General features: G+C 45.0%; 1 protein-coding gene across 18 annotated transcripts in view; it reads left to right on the top strand.

Moving 5' to 3' along the window:
• The first annotated feature begins 227 nt into the window (after positions 1–227).
• Positions 228–9,058, top strand: part of B3galnt1 (beta-1,3-N-acetylgalactosaminyltransferase 1 (globoside blood group)) — a 29,974-nt gene continuing 21,143 nt past the window's right edge. The window contains exons 1-5 of one of the 18 annotated variants that reach the window (XM_017799285.2): positions 230–403; positions 1,767–1,877; positions 2,063–2,141; positions 5,563–5,673; positions 6,631–6,798. The gene's annotated coding sequence lies outside the window, so the exon portion shown is untranslated. Of the gene's footprint in view, positions 404–434; positions 811–1,766; positions 1,878–2,062; positions 2,142–5,562; positions 5,674–6,630; positions 6,799–9,058 lie in introns of those variants that run through there. The other 17 variants (XM_017799290.2, XM_017799286.2, XM_017799287.2 and 14 more) reach the window with 17 other exon arrangements.

Here is a 9,058-nt window from a genome sequence, read left to right as displayed (position 1 = left end):
GCCAAGGTTTCCCACTTCCCTAATCAGCCTATGATGAAAAACCCTGCCTGGAGGCTGTGCAATTTCGCAACGCGGGAAAAGGTAAGGGGGAAGAAGAAGAGGGTCTTAAGCAGGCATCCATGCCAGTGTGAAGCCTGTGATGGAGCTGCCGCGACGGAGACGCCTGCATCCAGCCAGCCTGACACCCCAGGATTCGCCGAGCTGTGCTACAGGGGGCTGACCCAGAGCGGGGCGAGCGCGCAGGGTGGCGGGCTGCCTGACCCGCCCACGAGTGCGTGAGGGGAGCTCCGGGATGCGCGCGCCCGGGTGTGCGTGCAGCTGCGGGGAGGGGGGCGCGTGTGCGCGCTCGGGTTGCGAGCGCCGTCCGCGTCACAGCCGATGCGCATGGTGCTGCTCCCGGTAGGTGAGTGCGAGGCCAGGCGAGGCCGGACGCAGGGCGGCAGGCCGGGGAAGGGCGGCCGCGGGGTCATCGGTTCTGGGGACCAGTCATTCCCGGCGCATCCCACCCTCCGCTCCACGGCACAGCGCGGCATCGAGAACCGCCACTCTCAGTGCTCGGACCTCCGCGGCGGGCCTTCCCGGGGCGCGCGACTGGGGACCCCAGGAGACCCGGAGGGGTGTGAGCGCGCGTGGTGGGCCCGATCGCTGCCGCACCTCCTTCATCCGCCCTGCCCCGGGGCGCTGTCCAGCCCTGGGGGCGGCCTGGTTGTCGCCGTGGCCCTTGGAGTAGAGGGGATCCGTGTTGCCGCCTCGGTGGACCTGCCACAGGCCTAGGCGGAGGAACGCGGAAAAGGGCCATTGACCCCTAGGGTAGGAGAGTGCTTCCTGGGCTGGGGTGGGGAGGAGGAGGGACCTGAGGAAGGGAATGGGAGGATAGGAAAGAGGAGGAAACTCCCAGGGATCAGGGCTCCTGGTTAATTAAGAGATCTTAACCAACTGGCAAAGCATTTGAAAAGAAATCTTAACCTCTTAACCACGGAGAAGCTTCACTTTCCAGCAGTAAAGAATGACAGCAGCAAGCACTGGTGGTTGTTTTTGGTATTTCTGGTGGCTGGGCTAGAAGAAAGGGTATTTAACAGGTTTGATTTATAAGCTGGGTAGGTTGTATTTTGCACTGAGTGCCAGCCTTTAGGAGGTGGCTGCTTTATTAGGAAAAGCTACTGCCAAGGAAGAAATGCATTTGTTTTCAGACGTGGGAAGATTGGAGTTTGCAGTCTTCACAGGGGAACAGGTTTTGTGTTTAGGTCTCCCCCCAAGTGTTTCAGACAGATGAAGGGAGTTTGTGCTGATGGCTTTACTGAACTTCCATCACTCTAGAAAAGGGAACTACCCAATGCCTAGAGAAGAATCTGTAGCTGTGGAGGTTTCTGTTGTTTTTTTCTCCCTTAGATTGAAAGGTTCATTCAAAATGAATGGCTACTGGGTAACTCTAGCACTGAAAAGAGTCTGTTACCAAGACAGTGCCCAGGTAGAATTCTAGATTAGGACACAGGATGTTTAGAGAACAGGGAGGTAGAGGCCTTTTCAGAAATGAAGTGTGTTGATGCATAGTAACTTGCCCTGTAGCAGTTTGCCAGGTGTGGAACATTGGTTTTACCTGTTAGAGGGTCGATGTTATGATCTTTTTTATGTTTAACATTCAGTAGTTCTCAGAAGATCTCTTTTCACTAAAGCACAGAATACATAAAAATCACACACACACACACACACACACACACGCACTCAGCTAGTGATTTAACATCATCAGAAATTCTACATATTGATAGGTAAACGGGAAAAATCACCACTCAGAAGGACTCCAGCAAAAGCAAGGTTTATTGTAGAGGTAAACTCCAGGATTGAGGCGAATCCATCAGCTTTCAGGCTGCTGGCTGGAGGTATTTATAGGGGGTAGGGGGTGGGGAATGGGGAATGAGGAAGGGGGGGAATATTTTTTCAGGCAGCATCCTGTTTAACTTTTAAATTTATCTGGGGGAAACAGACTATACTGAAACTGACTCAATTCTTATTTTTGAGAGGCCCAAGGGCCTGTCTTGAAACTGACTTGATTCCTGTTTTCCAGGTGGAGCTCCCCTCCCCCTTATAAGGCTTTGCTGCACTGGGGGAGGGTTGTTGCAGACCTGGACTCTTAACACTTACTGGTTTGTCTTAGTTTTTATTTGAATTTATGCAGATTAGTTGAAAACGTCCATCATGGTTCTTTTTCTGAGTTTGGGTATTATTGACACAAGCTGCAAACTTAATTATAATATATTCTGGGGTGTTTGTTTCCCCAGAGGATTTGAAGAAGTGAAAAAATTAAGGGTTTGGATAATACATGTTTTTCTAAAAAGTTGAATTTTTATTAAAATACTGTGGTACTTCAGGAAAACTTGATAAGTATATACCTTTTAATTTGGTGAGTCATCTTCAACTCCAAGTTCGAAGTCAAACTTCTTTATCTGTAAGAAAATGCTTCACAGGATGCTTTAATTTCCCACTGGGGATGAGTAATTTATCTTCCCCCTATGCCCAGCCTCCAGCTCTTCTCTGTCTACCCCCTGGATAATACAGGTAGAATCTCATTTAGGAAATGCCTTTATACTTTTCACAACTATATAATATGTAGGACAAGGGGGCTGGAGAGATGGTTCAGTGGTTAAGAGCACTGGCTACTCTTGCAGAGGACCTGAGTTCGATTCCCAGCATCCACCTGGCAGCTGACAACGTCTGTAACTCTAGTTCCAGGGGATCCGATCCCTCTTCTGACCTCCAAGGGCATTGCATGACACAGGTGCACCTGCCTACATGCAGGCAATACACTCATATATATTTAAAAAAATAATGTCCAGGACAAATACAATTTCTTGCTGAAGCTTTTGTGGCTGTTGATTAAATGGCTTGCAGTGTGGTAGGCCTCTACTATATGGTAAAGAGCCACATGATATAGCCTCCTGGGTAAGGTCAACAGCCTTATGGGTAAGGTCAACAGGATGATCAAACAGAATACTCTTAAATGAGCTTGCAGGACAGATGCCTTCAAAGTTGCGGTTCAGTGGGCTGTGACATCTCTTTCGAGGTTGTGGGAAATGATTTTACTTTAATAAAAGTTTTATAAGTATTTACTTACTTGATTTACTTTCATTAGTAGGATTCTTGCTTTATTGTGAATTTGAGGAAAAGCTAAAATAAGGGTATGAAACCAAGGCCCAGCCTAGGAGCTGTAGAATGGAAGCCCTTGAAGCCCTGAGATCGTAAGGACTAAAACTAGAAAGCCAAAGCAGATTTTAAATGACCTATGTCACATGTGCCTGACCATGAACATAGTTGATTATGAAGCCAGGCCTCTGGCCCTCCTGTGTCTACAGCCCAGGTAATAGTTACAAGTTCTGCCTACCCTCTGGGAGCTATTTCATGTAAGGAACATGTTATTGGTTAGACTAGGATCTCCTTTTCAATAGTATGACTCTCTGGGTCATGAAAAATCTTGGACACTTTGTTGATATTCTGATATGTATCATTTCATGAGACTAGAGCAAACATTTGCAGGATGGTTGATGGATGTAGTCAGATCCTTTGGGCCTGAAGATTCTGTATCTATAGATTGCACTAACGATAGACAAAAAAATATTCAGAAAAAATAAAAGTACCTGGAGCTGGAAGATGGCTCAGTGGTTAAGAGCACTACCTGCTCTTGCAGAGGACCTGGGTTTGTCCCAGCACCCACATGACAGCTAACAACTGTTTGTAACTCCAGTTCCAAGGGAATCCAGTGCCCTTTTCGGACCTCCGCAGGCATTGCACTTACATACATGTGGGCAATATATTCATACACTTAAAATAAAAATAATAAAATATTTTGTAAAAATGTGTCTGTACTAAAATGAACAGATTTTTTTTTAGTGTCTATTAAACAATACAGTAGAACAGGCTGGAGAGATGATTCAGTGGTTACAAGCACTGGCTGCTCTTGCAGAGGACCCAGCATCCACACGGCAGTTAATTACTACCTTTCATAACTCCAGTTCCAGGGGATCCAACGTCTTCTGACCTCTGTAGGCACTGCATGACACAGGTGCACTTACATGCAGGCAATACACTTATACACATAAAATAAAAATAAGATAAAATATAGGGAAGGATCTGCGTAAGTTATATGCAAATACTGTACAATTTTATATATGAGACCTGAGCGTCCATGAATTTTGGTGTCTATGGGGAACTCTGATGCTTAATGTTGCCTGAGCTCCATTTTTAACCCAAAAGAAAAGTCTAGAAGCTGGGATAGAGACATATGACCTGCAAAGAAAATATTTACTGTCCTGCCTTTTGTAGAAAACACAATTTTTGCCCATCCCTAGGATAGAACATAAAGTTCTGAAAAGTTCCCAAGCTGTGTACTTTGAGTAAACTCTTGCAAGTTAGAACAAAGAAACACCATTGCTGTTAAAATGTTTTATTAGTCTGTAGCCACTTACCCCAGCTTCAAACTGTGTCTCTTATCTGGAACTATCTTTAGCTACTGTTCTAGTTACAGACTTTGGTTTTGAAGTGTAGCTACGTTACCCACTTTTTGAAATTGTGAGTGTGTGTGTGTGTGTGTGTGTGTGTGTGTGTAGAGGCTAGAAATCAACGTAAGATATCTTCTCCACATTATGTTTTCATTTCTATTCTAAAAGTTTATTGTATGTGTGTGTGAATGTGGGCACATGTGCCACAGTGCACATGCGGAGGTCAGAAGACAGCTTTCAGGAGTAGGTCCTCTCCATTCACTCTGTGGGTTCCATGAATCAAAATCAAGTCATTATGTCAGGATTGGCAGCAAATACCTTTACCCACTAAGCATCTTACTCTCCCTCACCTTATTTATTTAATTTTGTTTTTGTCTTTTTTCGACAGAGTCTCCCTGTAGTCACAGCTAGCGTAGAACTTGCCATATAGACCAGGCTGGCCTACATCTCACTGAGATCTGCCTGCCTCTGCCTCCTGAGTGCTGAGATTAAAGGCGTGCACCACCATGCCAGGATTTTATTTTTTGAGGCAAGGTTTCTGAGTCTAAAGCACACAGGTGTGGCTAGACTGACTGGCCATCAGTCAGTGCTGGGATTCCAGACACTGCTGGCCTCAGCTTCTTATATACATTTATGTGAGATAACTTAGGTCTCCATGCTTGTGCTACAAGCACTCTAGCAACAGAGGCATTTTGCCAGCCTCCCACTTTTCTAAGAGAAAAAAGTTATCCTAGTACTAAAACTGCATAAACAGTTTATACCATTATAGTACTATATTTTCACCTTGATTGGGCATCAACAGTGTGAGAATACAAACTCAGGTCCCTGACCTAGCACTGATCACTAATTTGGAGTCATTTGAGCAGGGAAATCTTCCCCATTTTTTCCAGATGGGCTTCACTCCTGAGTTTCAGGTTAAAGTCAGAGTCCTGAATCTTCTGCCATAGTCTGCATTAAGTGGCAGCAGTTTGAGGGGTGAGCTTGTCTTCCATATTAGCTTAGCCTTTAATACAAGTCTAGCATCCTAAAGGAATGAATGAATAAGTGGATGAAACATTTTCCTGTTAATAAGGGGCAGACACTTAGTAACCTGACCTGATGTTGAATAGCAGAGATCTCCAACAGTCCTAATGAGGGACCACAGAGGTTGACTTGTAGACAAGAAGCCTACTGTCCTCTTCTGGTGAGTAAAGCTATTTGCACCCAGCTTTCAGATGAATCTTGCTGTTATTCTTCCCGAGTTGCATGCTGTTTGCTCCATTTTCTAGCTTCCCAGCCCTATCATCCTGTGCCCTTTCCCACTGGCTGCTCTGTCATGTGGTCCCCCCTGAATGCAGAGGTTATCCTCTTTGGCCCTGACTATCCCTCCATGCAGGAATCCCTAGAGACCATGGAATCTGGATGTGAGGTCTAATTCCCAACCTGGCACAGCATTTGGAGTCGAAAAGCTTGAGTTTGGATTCTCAGTTCATCTATCTGTGGGCTGCACAGTTCTCTGAATATACATTAAAATTTTTTTTTTAATTTAAGTGTTTTATTTATTATTTTTATATTATGTGTATGAGTGTACTGCCTGCATGTAAGTAAGTGCACCCGTGTCATGCAATGCCTGTGTGCCTGTGGAGGTCAGAAGAGGATGTTAGATCCCCTGGAAATGGAGTTGCAAATGGTTGTTATCTGCCATGTGGGTGTTAGTTATCAAACCTGGGCCCTCTGCAAGAACAGCCAGTGCTCTTAACTGCTGAGCCATCATCTCTTTAGCCCCAGGAATGCACATTTTATGGTGTTGCAAAATGTGGTTTATAAATTGCCACAACTCCTACAGACTTCTACAGTGCCCACTTTGCCTTAAAAAAAGAAAGAATAAAGAAACAAAACTCCTGCAAACATGAAATCTTAACCTAACTACACATTGTTGAGAATGGACAATCTTTGTTATTGAGTATGAGTGAAGACAGGGCGAAAACAAAATGAAAATTGCACCTGAATTTTGCTTTCCAAGTCCTGCTAGTTTGGGTTCCTTGTGTTTCATAGCCTAAGGAACCACACACCTTCAGGTCTAGAATAGAGTACCACCTCCGGGTCGCTCTACCTTTCAGTGTTTTGGTAAGCAGTACATAATGTCTTTTTCTTTCTTTAGACATCCACATATCTTCTACACATGACACTGGGGCAGCAGGCTTCCCTTTCCGCGAGGCTTGGATGAGCGGTGTTCTGCCAGACAGCTCAGAACACATTTGAATGTGGTGCTGTCAGATAACCAACTGGGTCTTCAAAGTCTGACCTGGAACATGGCAGTGGAATGAAGGTATTTAAATTCACTGTCTACCGAAGATGTAGAACAATATACAAATAATATAAAAATAGAAAATGCTAGTCTAACAAAATTAGATTCTATGATGAGAGCTAGGTGCTGCTCTTGCAGAGGACCCGAGTTCCTGAGTTCGATTCTCATTACCCACATTAGGCTGCAGACAATTGTCTGTAACTCTAGCTAGCTCGGGGGGTGGGGGAGGGGAGTCCAACACCTCTGACATCTGTGGGCACCTGCACTGATGTGCACATAAGCACATACATAACATAATTAAAAATAAATATTAAAAAATAAGCAATTAAAAATTTTGTGTAAAAGTAAAACCTAGTATGATGGATGAGCCAATTTTGAAACTATCCAGCCACTGCCCTTGGATACGCATATTTCTGTTTCATTCAGAAGGACCTTTATGTACCTAGCTCTCATCAGAGAATATAATTTTTGTGTTCTCTGAGGCTTCTCTGAACTTTCTAGTGGAAGAGCCCTGCCAGACTTGGGATGAGGTTAGTCAGACTGCTATTTTCTGTGAGTCTCGGCTAACTGGCTATGGTCACTGTTTGTGCATCTGTGTTCCTAGTCCTTATGTATGCAGTGCTCAGCAACTTAACTCAGGCTTACTTGAGATAGAAATTCATTAATGTTATTCCCTCAGCAATTTCCCCATGGCTAAAAAGTGATTTTGAATGGGAAGGTTGTTGGAGAATTTGCAAGGGCTAAGTGGAACTTGTATTGAAAGCCAATGTTGTCTGTCTGGGGAAGTTTCCTTGGAAGTTTCTGGTTCAACTTTGACAACTCTTCATCCAGGAGGAAAAATGGAGGTGCTGTCCTGCCTGGAAGATACCAGGTACCCTGGTTATATTCTATGGCTGTGAATGGCTGTGATAAAAAACATTGACCAAAACCAACTTAGGGAGGAAAGAGTTTATTATATCTTACAACTCCCAAGTCACAGTTCATCTCTAATGGAAGTTGGGGAAGGAACTTAGGGCAAGACCCTACGGGCTGAAATTGAAGTGCAGACCATGGAGGAGCACTGCTTACTGGCTTGCTCCCTCTGGCCTGTGCCTCGCTTGCTTTCTTGTACAGCCCAGGACCACCTGCTCAGGGCTGGCACCACCCAAAGTGGACTGGGCCCTCCCATGTCACTCAGTCAAGAAAATGTTTCACAGGCCAATCCAATAGAAGAAATTCCCAATTGAGGTTCTCTCTTCCAGGTGGGTTAAGTTGACAACTAACGCCATCCAGCACACCAGGCCAGTAGGATAAAGCAAATTAGGAGGGCAGTGATAGGTAGAGAATGTTGGAGAGAGTGGGAGCGAGTGGTGGAGAGCACGAGCGGATGGAGGAGGCACCGAGGCACAGATGGAATTCTCAGTGGGATACAGATTTATTTTGCACGGGGCACCTTTCCCTCGGGGAAAGGAAAGATGTCAGTGAAGGGAAAGATGGAAGGGAAGGGAAGGGAAGGGAAGGGAAGGGAAAGATGTAAAGATGTCAGGGAAAGATGTCCGGGAAGGGAAAGATGTCAGCCCACGGGTTGTGAGCTGGGACTTTATATATGGGGGCTTTAGGGTGTGGAAGGGGGAATGTTTGGGGGAGAAATCATGGAGGGGGAAGCAGGTAGGATTAGGGTGTGGAAGTGTTTACTTTTTCCCTCTTAAGATGAGAGAAAAACAGCTTCTAAAATCTCTGGTTATCAGGTAGAATCTGCTTATCTTATCTTTGGAGGTCAAAGGAAAGGCAGGCTGCTTCTCAGCAGAGTTTGTTTCCTTCGACTCCAAAGGTCAAGGTGAGGTCCCTCTTGGGGAAGGGGGAAACTGCTGCTATTTGGAACCCTAACAAGAGTTATGTAGCTTTAGTTGTCAACTTGACACAACTGGAATGAAGGAACCTCAGTTGGGAAATTGTACTAAAAACAGCCTGAGCACAGGGCAGAGGGAGTAAGCCAGTCCAGTCCACTGAGTTTCTCTGTAGTCTCTGCTTTAGTTTCTGCCTCTAAGTAAGTTCCTGCCCGGAGTTCCTGCCCGGCTTCTCTCAATGATGAGCAGTAATTAGGATGTGTAAGCCAAATAAACTGTCTCTTCCCCAAGCTTTTTTAAATCAAGAATGTTTTATCACAGCAATAAAGAAAGAAACTAAAAGAAAACAAATAACAACAAATGCTGGTGAGGATGTGGACAGAGGGAACTCTTACATACTAGTAGTTGGAATGTAACTATTCCAATGACAATGGAGATTCCTTAAGAAGGTAATA

This window comes from Nannospalax galili, unplaced genomic scaffold (assembly GCF_000622305.1).
Source record: "Nannospalax galili isolate Female #2095 unplaced genomic scaffold, S.galili_v1.0 scaffold491, whole genome shotgun sequence".
Taxonomy (NCBI): Eukaryota; Metazoa; Chordata; class Mammalia; order Rodentia; family Spalacidae; genus Nannospalax; species Nannospalax galili.
This window is presented reverse-complemented; position numbering and strand designations above follow the sequence as displayed.